The 12719-nt window shown below is 48.4% G+C and overlaps 1 protein-coding gene across 1 annotated transcript in view; it reads left to right on the plus strand.

Annotated features, from left to right (window-relative positions):
- Positions 1-2158: 2158 nt before the first annotated feature.
- The window catches only part of CUEDC1 (CUE domain containing 1), a 217643-nt gene continuing 207082 nt past the window's right edge, over positions 2159-12719 (plus strand). Inside the window, exon 1 of the mRNA XM_082246151.1 lies at positions 2159-2372. The gene's annotated coding sequence lies outside the window, so the exon portion shown is untranslated. The remainder of the gene's footprint in view (positions 2373-12719) is intronic.

A 12719-nucleotide genomic window follows, 5' to 3' on the forward strand; every position in this document is an offset into this window, starting at 1 on the left:
TCCCATTACAATTTTGTGAGGCACTGTACAGCACTGATAAGCATTGTAGTGGCACTGATGTGGCATGGATGTGGCCCGGATGAGCACTGAGGTGGCATGGATGTGGCACTGATGAGCACTGATGTGGCACGGATGAGCACTGACATGGCATGGATGTGGCACTGATGAGCACTGACGTGGGATGGATGTGGCACTGATGAGCACTGATGTGGCATGGATTAGCCCTGACGTGGCATGAATGTGGCACAGATGAGCACTGACGTGGCATGGATGAGGCACAGATGAGCACCCTGTCATGGATGTGGCACAGATGAGCACTGACATGGCACGGATGTGGCATTGACATGGCATGGATGTGGCACGGATGAGCACTAACGTGGCATGGATGTGGCACGAATGAGCACTGACGTGGCATTGATAAGGCACTGACGTGGCATGGATGAGCACTGACGTGGGATGGATGTGGCACAGATGAGCACTGACGTGGCATGGATGTGGCACTGATGAGCACTGACATGGCATGGATGTGGCACGGATGAGCACTGACATGGCATGGATGTGGCACTGATGAGCACTGATGTGGCACTGATGAGCACTGATGTGGCATGGATTAGCCCTGACGTGGCATGGATGTGGCAAGGATGAGCACTGCCGTGGCATGGATGAGGCACAGATGAGCACCCTGACGTGGCATGGATGTGGCACAGATGAGCACTGGCATGGCATGGATGTGGCACGGATGTGGCATTGATGTGGCACTGACGTGGCATGGATGATCACTGATGTGGCATGGATGTACACTGACGTGGCATTGATGTGGCACTGATGTGGCATGGATGTGGCACGGATGAGCACTGACGTGGCATTGATGTGGCACGGATGAGCACTGATGTGGCATGGATGTGATGTGGATGAGCACTGACGTGGCATTGATGTGGCACTGATGACCACTGACGTGGCACGGATGAGCACTGAAGTGCCATGGGTTTGGCACGGATGAGCACTGACATGGCATGGATGTGGCAAGGATGAGCACTGACATGGCACGGATGAGCACTGATGTGGGATGGATGAGAATGGATGAGCACTGAGGTGGCATGGGCGGGCACAGATGTGGCATGGATGTGGCACAGATGAGGCATGGATGAGCACTGAGGTGGCATGGGTGGCACGGATGATGCATGTATGGGGCACAGATTAGGCATGGATGGGGCACAGATTAGGCATGGATGGGGCACAGATTAGGCATGGATGAGGCACAGATGAGGCACTAATGGGGCACAGATGAGGCAGAGGAGGCGTGCAGCTGCAGTTTCTCTCCTCTCCTCGCACGCTGTACCGATTGCTATGTACAGCGTGCGAGGAGAGGAGAGAAATGAACCGGACATGCGACAGTTTGTTGTGAAGTGATCGCTCTGTCATTGGACGGAGCGATCACATGGTAAAGGACCGCTCTCATTGGCCCTTTACCGCGATCCATGATGCGTCAGGTCCCCGGCGAGCACGGACACTCCCGTGTGTGCACCCCAGGGGGCGCGCGATTCTGGGAGGACGTCCATGTACGCCCTTCCAGAACTAGAAGACCACACTGCAGCTGTATTTTTACAATGGGCCGGTCGGGAAGCGGTTAAAAACCATATAACCTACTTTCCATGCATTTTTGATGCAGAAAAACAAACGCACTTGACCGCATGTGGTGTGAAGTGGCCCTAAGGAAAAATGATAGGAGCTACAAAAAAAACAGGCAGGCTCCATTTTGGAGCAAAGTGAGTTTAATAAAGTGGGTTGTAATTGGTCCCAGCACTTTGCACTGTGTATTGAATGAGTTGTCACCAGCTAAGCTCCCCTCTCCTGAGGTGGTGAAGCTTGCATTGAGCAGCTGCATCCAGTGCACTCAGCTTCTCTCCTCCTCCTCCAGCTCTATTATGTCTCTGAGTATCCCTGGAGGCAGCAGGGAAATAAACACATGCCTCCCCTTCCCAAGATGCTCCTTGGGCCCCTCCTCCTCATTATTCAAGCCTGCTTCTTCACTGCCCATGAAGCCGGATCCTCCCCCTCCTCCTCCAGGATCTCACCCAGCACTTCTTGTGTTCTCCTCAATCCCACACAGTGCTGAGGGAGATAAGGGCATTTCCTGAATGCACCTTCCCTCCCTCTCCTCCTCCTCCTCTCAGGCCCCCTCCACACCCTCTTCACTAACTCAACACATTCTTCAGAAGGATGCAGCGTGATGAGCAGTGACAACAACTCCGCACAGCACGGGGGGGACTTCGGAAAGGCAAGCAGCCTGTGCTGAGGGCAGGATCCAGCCGACAATCCGAGGGAAGCCCCGCCATTCACAAGCTGTATCTGGAAAGTTCTCTGTGGAAGAGGTTAGTAACATGGAAAAGAGGGGGGAGGCAGGGATCCCCGTTAAGCAGTGGTCTCGCGGTCATTGTCACAGCACGCAGCCCCCCCCTGCAGAAGCTAATGGGCTGACCCTGTTGCCAGGATCTGGTGGCTAGCTCTTCTGTCCCCCCCCCCCTCTGGTGAAAGTTGTGTCAGACAGGAGGGATGGTAGGGACAGGCACAGCATATAGGAGGGAGCACAGAGCTGGCATCATTGTTGTTGGCTGGAGAGATTACAGGAGGCCTCCTTCTCCAACAGGCTTTTCCCTGGCCTGGCTTCAGCCTTGTGTTTGTTGTGTTTGGGTTCTGCTAATGAATTTCAGCATCTGCTGTGCGATGTGCCCATACGTAGCCCTCCTCACTTTGCTGTCTTTACATTGGGCTTCCTATGTTGGCACAAGAAGTACGCTATGGCTGTACATGTCATTGGATGGCTTCCTATACGGATGCTTGTGGGAAAAAGCATGCATTATAGCTCTTGCGTTCAGGTGGGGGAAGTCATTATGATCCTTGGGGATAAGCACAGGTGCGTTTAGATAAGTAATGATGGGCGCAGGCATGTTTGGATCATATCCGCCAGGAATCTGTCACTGTACACCGCCAATCATCGGCAGAGTGTGTATGTGTAGCTGCGGGGCAGGAAATGCCTCACTGCCTATGATTGGCAGTGTAGAGTGACGGGTACGATCCAAACACACCTGAGCCCTTCCCTACTAGTGAGCCATCCCACCTGGAAGCTGTCACTTTACACCGCCAATCATAGGCAGCGTGTGTATGTGTAGCTGCGGGCCAGGAAATGCCTCACTGCCTATGATTGGCAGTGTAGAGTGACGGGTACGATCCAAACACACCTGAGCCCTTCCCTACTAGTGAGCCATCCCGCCTGGAAGCTGTCACTTTATACCGCCAATCATAGGCAGAGTGTGCATGTGTATCTGCGGGCTGGGGAATATCTCACTGCCTATGATTGGTGGTGTGCAGTGGGGTATTCCTGGAGGGTACAATCCTAACATGCCTGAGCCCTTCCCTACTAGTGAGCCATTCCGCCTGGAAGCTGTCACTTTATACAGCCAATCATCGGCAGAGTGTGCATGTGTAGCTGCGGCCTGGGATATGTCTCACTGCCTATGATTGGTGGTGTGCAATGGGGTATTCCTGGAGGGTACAATCCAAACACGCCTGAGCCCTTCCCTACTAGTGAGCCATCCTGCCTGGAAGCTGTCACTTTACACTGCCAATCATCGGCAGAGTGTGTATGTGTAGCTGTGGGCCAGGAAATGCCTCACTGCCTATGATTGGCGGTGTACAGTGACGGGTACGAACCAAACACACCTGAGCCCTTCCCTACTAGTGAGCCAATCCCGCCTGGAAGCTGTCACTTTACACCGCCAATCATAGGCAGAGTGTGCATGTGTAGCTGGGGAATGTCTCACTGCCTATGATTGGTGGTGTGCAGTGGGGTATTCCTGGAGGGTACAATCCTAACATGCCTGAGCCCTTCCCTACTAGTGAGCCACACTGCCAATCATAGGCAGAGTGTGTATGTGCAGCTGCGGGCCAAGAAATACCTCACTGCCTAGGATTGGCGGTGTACAGTGACGGGTACGATCCAAACACACCTGAGCCCTTCCCTACTAGTGAGCCATCCCGCCTGGAAGCTGTCACTTTATACTGCCAATCATAGGCAGAGTGTGCATGTGTAGCTGCGGGCTGGGGAATGTCTCACTGCCTATGATTGGTGGTGTGCAGTGGGGTATTCCTGGAGGGTACAATCCAAACACGCCTGAGCCCTTCCCTACTAGTGAGCCATCCTGCCTGGAAGCTGTCACTTTACACTGCCAATCATAGGCAGAGTGTGCATGTGTAGCTGCGGGCTGGGGAATGTCTCACTGCCTATGATGGTGGTGTGCAGTGGGGTATTACTGGAGGGTACAATCCAAACACGCCTGAGCCCTTCCCTACTAGTGAGCCATCCCGCCTGGAAGCTGTCACTTTACACCGCCAATCATAGGCAGAGTGTGCATGTGTAGCTGCGGGCTGGGATATGTCTCACTGCCTATGATTGGTGGTGTGCAATGGGGTATTCCTGGAGGGTACAATCCAAACACGCCTGAGCCCTTCTCTACTAGTGAGCCATCCTGCCTGGAAGCTGTCACTGCACACTGCCAATCATAGGCAGCGTGTGTATGTGCAGCTGCGGGCCGGGAAATGCCTCACTGCCTATGATTGGCGGTGTGCAGTGACTGGTATGATCCAAACACACCTGAGCCCTTCCCTACTAGTGAGCCATCCCGCCTGGAAGCTGTCACTGCACACTGCCATCATAAGCAGCATGTGTATGTGCAGCTGCGGGCCGGGAAATGCCTCACTGCCTATAATTGGCGTTGTGCAGTGACTGGTATGATTCAAACATGCCTGAGCCATCCCACCTGGAAGCTGTCACTGCACACCGCCAATCATAGGCAGCTTGTGTATGTGCAGCTGCCGGTCGGGAAATGCCTCACTGCTTATGATTAGCGGTGTGCAGTAACGGCTTCCTGGCGGGTATGATCCAAATGCGTCTGAGTCCTTCGCTACTGGTGAGCCATCCTGCCAGGAAGCTGTCACTGTACTGGGCCAGCCGTTTGCTGCCGGGGCCTACCCCCCCCCCCCCCGTTGCACATATTGAAGGGGCTTGTATGCTTGCTGTTCCGGGGCAGAGAATGTGTCAGTTGTTTATGATTGGCCCGGTACAGAAACAGCTTCCTGGCAGGATTGCTCTCTAGAATCTGAACACGCCTGCACTCATCCCTAATGATCAGTAGAGATGGGCTCCTGCATGTTTGGGATCTTAGTCCTAACCTACCTGCCCGATCCTGCCAGGAAGCTGACACTGCACACCTCTAACCACAGGCACAGAGACATTGCCTGGTCTGCAGCTGCACAGGCCGGTAAATGTCTCAATGCCTTTGATTAGTGGTGTGCCGTGTCGGCTTCCTGGCGGGATCAGAGAGGTGGGTTGGTACTAGAATCTTGAACATGCCTGAGCTCCTCTCTAATGATCGCCAATGCCATTGAGCACCGTGGACAACTTAAAAAGGTAAAGGGGGTCTCCACTGCGGCCTGTGACATCACTCAAAGATGGCTAACGCATGGGCTTCCATTAATGGGAGGATGTCTATGGACGTCTTCCCGTGATCGCGTTTCCCAAGTGCCCCCTGAGGTGTGCAACAGCATAGATCTGTGATCGCCGTGTCCTTAAGACCCAGCTGATCAGATTGAGTTAAAGAGCCAATCACAGCGGTTCTTTACTATGTGACCAGCTAAGTCCAATCGCAGCTGATCAGTGTAAACTGGATTTTCTGGTTATCAGCATTCTTCTCTTCCATGCCGACCGCGCTTGAGGAGAGTCAATAACCAGCAAATCTACACAGAGGACATCTGCACTGATAATCGGGGCAATGATCATCAGTGCAGCCCCAACAGTGCACATCAGTGAAGGAGAAAAATTACCTATTTAGAAACAGAAACTAAGAAAAACTTTTTTTCAACATTTTTGGTATTTTTTTTCGTTCAGCAAAAACAAAAAAAAAAAACCCAGTGGTGATTAACCACTTTCCACCCAGGCAGATTCTGACACTTCTCTCCTACTTGTAAAAATCCTCTTTTTTTTTTTTTTGTTAGAAAATTACTCAGAAACCCCTAAACATTATATATGTTTTTTTTTTTTTTTTTTGTAGAGGCCAAAGGTAATAAAATATTGGTCGATGCAACTTTTTTGTTACACGGTATTTGCGCAACAAAACACTAAAGGTGCCTGGGCTAGAATTATTGCTCTCACTCCAATGTTTGCGGCAATACCTCACGCGTGGTTTGAACGCCATTTACATATACGGCGGGAACGACCTACGTATGCGTTCGCTTCTGCGAGCGAGCACGTGGGGACTGGGCGCTTTTAATTTTTTTTTGGTTTTCTTTTCTTAATTTTTCTTTTATGTTTATATTTTGAGGCTTTCCTTTTTACTTATTTTTTTTTTATCACTTTTATTCCTATTACAAAGAATGTAAACATTCCTTGTAATAGGAATAGGGCATGACAGGTCCTCTTTACAGCCAGATTTGGGGTCTATAAGTCCCCAGATCTCGCCTCTAGGCTGAAAAGCCTAAAATAGAAAAATAATGATCCCGGCCTCCCAGCCGAGGCAACGTCAGTGTTTACAGCTGCTGAGGCCAGGTGTGATGTCATAACATTCCGCCCGGGCCTACGAAGGTCATAGAGACTGCTGGGGACCATCTGGTCCGTGGTATTCTCTATGGTGAATCTCCACCGCCGGTGGATTTCTTCTCAGGCTCGCTGATCGCACAGGCGAGCCGGTCAAACCACTAGAGGGTGGCGGGAGGGGGGGGGGTTGTTGTCCCCTCTCGCCTCCTGTAAAAACAATCATGCGGCTGAACAGCTGCTATGATTGTTTTTGCAGTGCAGGGAATCGCCTGCTGAAAAAGAAGATATCTGAATGAAGCTTGTAGCTGCAAGCATCATTCACATACTGAAAGTTTGCAACTTCATATGACGTCGTTAGGCGGGAAGTGGTTAAAAACCACTAAAAGAAAACTGTCTAAAAATAAAAAATTTGGGTACAGTGTGGCATGATCGTGCAGTTCTCATTTAAAGTGTGATAGTGCTGGAAGCTGAAAATTGGTGTGGACAGGAAGGGGGGTAAAAGTTCCCAGTAGGCAAGTGGTTAAAGGAGTTCTCTGATCACAGTATACATTTCATTTTATAGTTTCAGCATGTAATACCAATACAAACAGTTATATATGACAATTTATTACTTACTTGTAAAATCTCCTTTTCATGTTGTGAGTTCTGCCTGTCACCTGGTCATCTCTTTCCACAACTTCCTGGATTCCCTGCATGCTTTGCAGCTTCTCCTCTGCTGTTTACTTTCTATTTTTAAGGACTACATATCCGTTGGTACCTTGCTGTCTGCAAGCAGTGATTCCTGTACTGACCCCGCCTCCTGAACTCCTCCTCCTTTCAGCACATCCCGTAGTTCAGAAGGCAGGCTCTGTGAAATGTGTGACACATTAGTGGTCATCCACAGGGCATAGTGAATATGTGTCACAGAAGTCAAGGATGTAAATTTGTGGGGATCCTCACAAAGTAAGTTTACAAACTTTAAAATCGATAAGGAGTAGGCTAGAAGTAATTGAAATACAATAGGGAAATGAATATTTGATTTTACACTGCGACCATAGATACACTTAAAGTGGTTGTAAACCCTTCTATGTACCCAGTGAAGGGACTATCCTCAGGTGATAAAACAGAAATGAAACCAATCGGCCTACATAAGTTGTACCTGTCTATCTGCAGTCTTCTTTTCGCTACGTCCATTCAAAGTGCTGAATTTTATAAGCTTGTCTGACCTGTCAGAAAAAAGGGGGCGAAGAGCTGATGTTACTCTCTGCAGAGCTCAGTGAGGAGAGCATTGAGAGCTGATTGGTGGGAAGGGACATGCCCCCCCTACACAGCACACAGTCAATCAGCTGGAGGTCCTTCCCTGTCACCTTTTTTTCTCTTGGTGTCAGGAAAACTTGTCAGAAGTGATTCATGCTGATAGCAGAGGATTGAAGCAGCAGACAGAATTGATATTTAGTGTTTTTAATTATGACAAATACACACTATAGAGGAATATGCTTTGTTCATATTTCATGTGTGAGGTTTACAAGCACTTTAACCACTTTCGGACCATCCGCCGTGTATTTACGTCGCTATTTTGACATTAAATACCAGAGTTATGGTAGCAGATAGCTGCCATAACCCCGGTACTTTCCTACACGGCTGGCGGTCCTCTTTCGGATAAAAGTAGTCCCAGTGGCGGATTCGCTACGGGATCACTTTTATGGACGGCGGGAGAGGGGCCCACCCCCCCCTCCCGACACTTCCCGGTCGTTTTCCCCGCCTACCGGAGCCGTCAGTAACTGGGAAAATGATCCGATTCCCTTGTGCTGCTGGGCCGAAAGTCGAGTGAGGGCAAGATCACCCCCACTCAACTCTATTTCCTTGGAGAACCGGAGCAACGTCAAACGTCACTTCTGCCCCCCGGCCTTAAAAAAAAATAAATAAATAAAAAAAAATGTAGCCCTTTAATTGCTTTTAAGTGTAGATGTAAGCTCAGGTTTTTTTGATCCCAGATCTTACAATAAAGAGGACCTGTCTGCTTATTTCTGTTACAAGGGATGTTTACATAAACAACAAAAAAAACAAAAAAAAATATATATATATAATAATTTTTTTTTTTAAAAGGGACAGGCAAAAATAAAAAGTAAAATAAATAAGAAAAAAACACACATGTGAGGTATTGCTGCGATCATAAGAGCAATAATTCTAGCACTAGACCTCTTCTGTAAGGCTTCTTTCACACGGTCCGCCTCCGCAGGCGGATCCGTGTTGCTCAGCGGGGATCGATCCGCGATCCCCGCTGAGCCGGGCGGATGACAGCTCCTTCTCCGCTTGCGGAGAGGGAGGTGTCTCAGCACCCGCTGCCCTCTATGGGGGATCGGAGGAGAGCGGACCGCTTGTCCGCTCTCATCAGATCCGATCCGCTCCGATTACTGAACGGATGGAAAAATAGGGTTTCCATCCGTCCAGATTTCAGCACAGGATCGGATGCGGATGGCAGCGGGTGTCAGCGGAGGTGACCTCCGCTGACACCCGCTGCCCCATAGAGCTGCATGGAGGATCCGATCAGATCCGCCTAAAAAACTGACAGGCGGATCTGATGGGAACGCCCGTGTGAAAGAGCCCTAACTCTAAACTGGTAAACTGTAAAACATGTTTAAAGCGTAGCCTATGGAGATTTTTAAGTACCAAAGTTTGTTGCCATTCAACGAGCGTACAAAAGCATGACATGTTGGGTATCAATTTGCTCGGCGTAACATTATGTTTCACATTATAGAAAAAAATTGGGTTAACTTACTGCTTTCTTTTTTTTTTTTTTATTCAAAAAAGGGTATGTTTTTCCCCAAACAAATTGCGTTTGTAAGAACGCTGCACAAATACAGTGTGGCATAAACTATTGCATCAATCTCCATTTTATTCTCTAGGGCAGCGTTTTTCAACCTGTGTGCCGCGGCACACTGGTGTGCCGGGAAGAGTCCCCAGTTGTGCCGTGGCAAAATTACCCCATCTGATCTACAAACTTTGTTGGCCACTCAGTTAAGCCTTGTTGTTACAGCGGTTCTGGTCCGCTGTCTAAAGCTCACTTCCCGCTGCCACAGGCATTTGGGAAGCTGTGCGGGCCGTCCGATCGCATCTTGCCAACCGATGAGGTCATCGGTTGCTACGGGCGGGTCAAGCGTACGCACAGCTTTCTGGGATGTGCGAGACGCAGGTCCCAGGAGACGCTGGCTGGCGCGCTTTTCCCCGAGGGGGGGTGAAGCAGAGCATGAGGAGAGGAGGAAGAACAGGGAGGAGGCTTTTCAGTGGCTGCATATGAGCTCCTCTGAGCTCCATGAGGTACAGCAATTGTACCTGTAATTTACCTGCATGTTTTTGTTTTAGGTATAATTGCAGGCATGGTGATTGTTTTTTTTTTTTTTTTTTTTTTATGCAATATAAATATACATAAATATCGATATGTTGGTTGTTATTATTATTGGTAATCGTAACTATATTTCTTTAATGGTAACTGCACTTCTTTTTATTTTGTCTTCCGCTTGCACATTGCTCTGCTGCAGTTTGGCCGCAGTGCAAGTGTAGCGCAGGGTACCCACGGTTTTCATGTGCATTACCTGCAGTTTCCTATAGACTTCTATTATGTCCCTCATTTTTGGTGTGCTTTCAGAAAATGTAGGACATAATAGAAGTTGATGAAAAACGGCAGGTAACGCATATGAAAAGTGCAGGTACCCTGCGCTACACCTGCACTGCAGCGAGTCATAGTTAAATATACATTCCGGCTCCGAAATGGTTTATCGGGTTATGGCTGAAGATATCAGCCATAACCTCAGTATTATTTTTTTACAGCCCGCGGCTGGCTTTCTAATGAAAGGGTTCCAAGCAGCACATGAGCCACTGGAATGCTCACCCGAGAAGCAATCCAATAGTGCAGCCGGGTAGTCCCAGGGGGCGATGAAAGAGTATATCCTCTTTAATAGCCTCTATGGCCTTGGAGGGCCAGAGCGACGTCATGTTGTTCCGTCCAGTCCAGGCTGCATTTTTGGTTGGTGTGCCTTAAGATTCTTCCAGATTTTAAAGTGTGCCTTGGGTGAAAAAAGGTTGAAAAACACTGCTCTAGGGTCTCTGTTAAAGAAAAATGTATAATGTTTGGGGGTTCTAATTCATTTTCTAGCAAAACAATACTGATTCTAACTTGTAAACAACAAGTTTCAGAAATAGGCCTGGTCCTTAAGTGGTTAAAGTACATGCAATGCTTCAGGAAGACTGCCATCGAACAAACTACAGGAGATGGTCAAATACTGTGGGTACTGTGGATATGATGCATATGTGGTTGAAGACTGTAGATGTGCTGAAGGTTATATAAATGGACATTGTGTGGAAGAGACTGATAAAAATCCCCAAGTCCCTTTTACTAATCTGTGGTAACACTAGGCTCCTTTCACACGGGCGGTGTGCCCGATGGAGTCCATTCTGCTCAGCGGGGGATCGATCCCCGCTGAGCAGGCAGATGACGGCTCTGTCTCCGCTGTGCAGAGACTGAGCTGTCAGATTCCCGTTCTCCTCTATGGGGAGATCGGATGAGAACAGACTACCTGTCTGCTCTCATCCTATCCGATCCTCCAGACGGATGGAAAACTCAAAATTTTTTAACATTTTTGGGCAATTTGTTTTCTGCTACATATGTTTGGTAAAATCGCAAAAAGCGTATTTTGATTGGTTTGCGCAAAAGTTATTGCGTTTACTAACTAAGGGAAAGATTTCTTTTTTTTTTTTTTAACGCGTAATGGCGGCGATTTGCGTTTTTTTTTTTTTTTCTGCGACATTGCGGCGGACAGATCGGACCCTTGACTGACATTTTTGACACTTTTGGGGTTACCAGTGACATTACTGCAGTAATCAGTGCTATACATATGCACTGTTACTGCAAAATGACACTGACAGGGAAGGGGTTAACTTTATTGGGGAAGGAGGGGGTTAAGTGTGTCCCTAGGGGCGTGCTTACTGTGATTGGACATGGCTACTAGTGTAGGAACAGTGATCAACAGTTCCTACACAACATTCCTATACAGTGGAGAATGACAGGCGGCTTGTTTACATCAGTCGCCTGCCTTTCTCCCTCTGCACCGAGGATCGCCGAGTGACCGGCGGACATCGGATCCGCCGGTCACACGCACGGACTTGCTGGGAACGAGCCGGGGCGGGAGCGCGCCTCCGCGGGCGCGCGCTCGCCCGCTATTGGCTCCCAAGCAAGTGACAGGCTAGTGACGTATATATACGTCACTTTACCTGGCCGGGGCTGACTGCCGACGTATATAGTCGTGCGGCGGTCGGCAACCGGTTAATTGTAAAAAGAAGTTACCTCTGGGCAGGTGTGTAAACTGCAGGATCCTTCTATTTGCAAAAATCTGTATTTCTTCCCTGTGTGAGAGCCACAGCTCTCAGCTGCAGTGCCAGAAGTGCAGTGATAACTGTCCTCTCCAGCATATAGGCATATTGTTGTTTTTCCAACAATATTTTTTGAAAATAGAAGATCAACACATGGTATAAATATACAAAAAAGTATATCAAACAGGTGTAAAACAGGTTGCAAATGTATCATATGCCAGTTAAGTAATATAAAACCTCTGAACAGGAATCAGTTCTAACATCTGCAAGGAGTCCTAAGAATTTCCTGAAGAACTAAACCATCCCAGTAAGGACCCATTTTTAACATCTATGAATGTCAAGCTAGAGCTTCAGTTCTGTGCTTGGAAAACGTTGCGGGAAGGGAAGTAAATGTTGTTAATTACTGGAGTGGACGGATGGGAGAGTATGTTGGTTTTTTGCATATAGACATTTTATCAATTGCCAAGTAAATGGAAGGATCCTGAACAGTTTACACACCTGCTCAGAGGTAACCTCCTTTTACTATTAGGTGTTTGTAAAAATGGCTGCACCCAGGGTTCCTGCTTTAAGTGGGGTACATTTCCATAAACCGTAACCTTCATATCAGCAAAATGTTTATAATTGCTGTTATTTCAAATATATATGTTTGTACTTATAAACAAATTACCCAATAATGGGATCATAAAGTACAGAAACCTAGTGCCTTAAATCACTGATTAGGACACCAGACATTTGAGGGCCTGAAAGTTGAGGTGAGAGCGGATGTAAGCACACTGGCAACTGT

This window comes from Pelophylax lessonae (assembly GCF_965119305.1).
Source record: "Pelophylax lessonae genome assembly, chromosome: 2".
In the NCBI taxonomy this organism is placed as follows: Eukaryota; Metazoa; Chordata; class Amphibia; order Anura; family Ranidae; genus Pelophylax; species Pelophylax lessonae.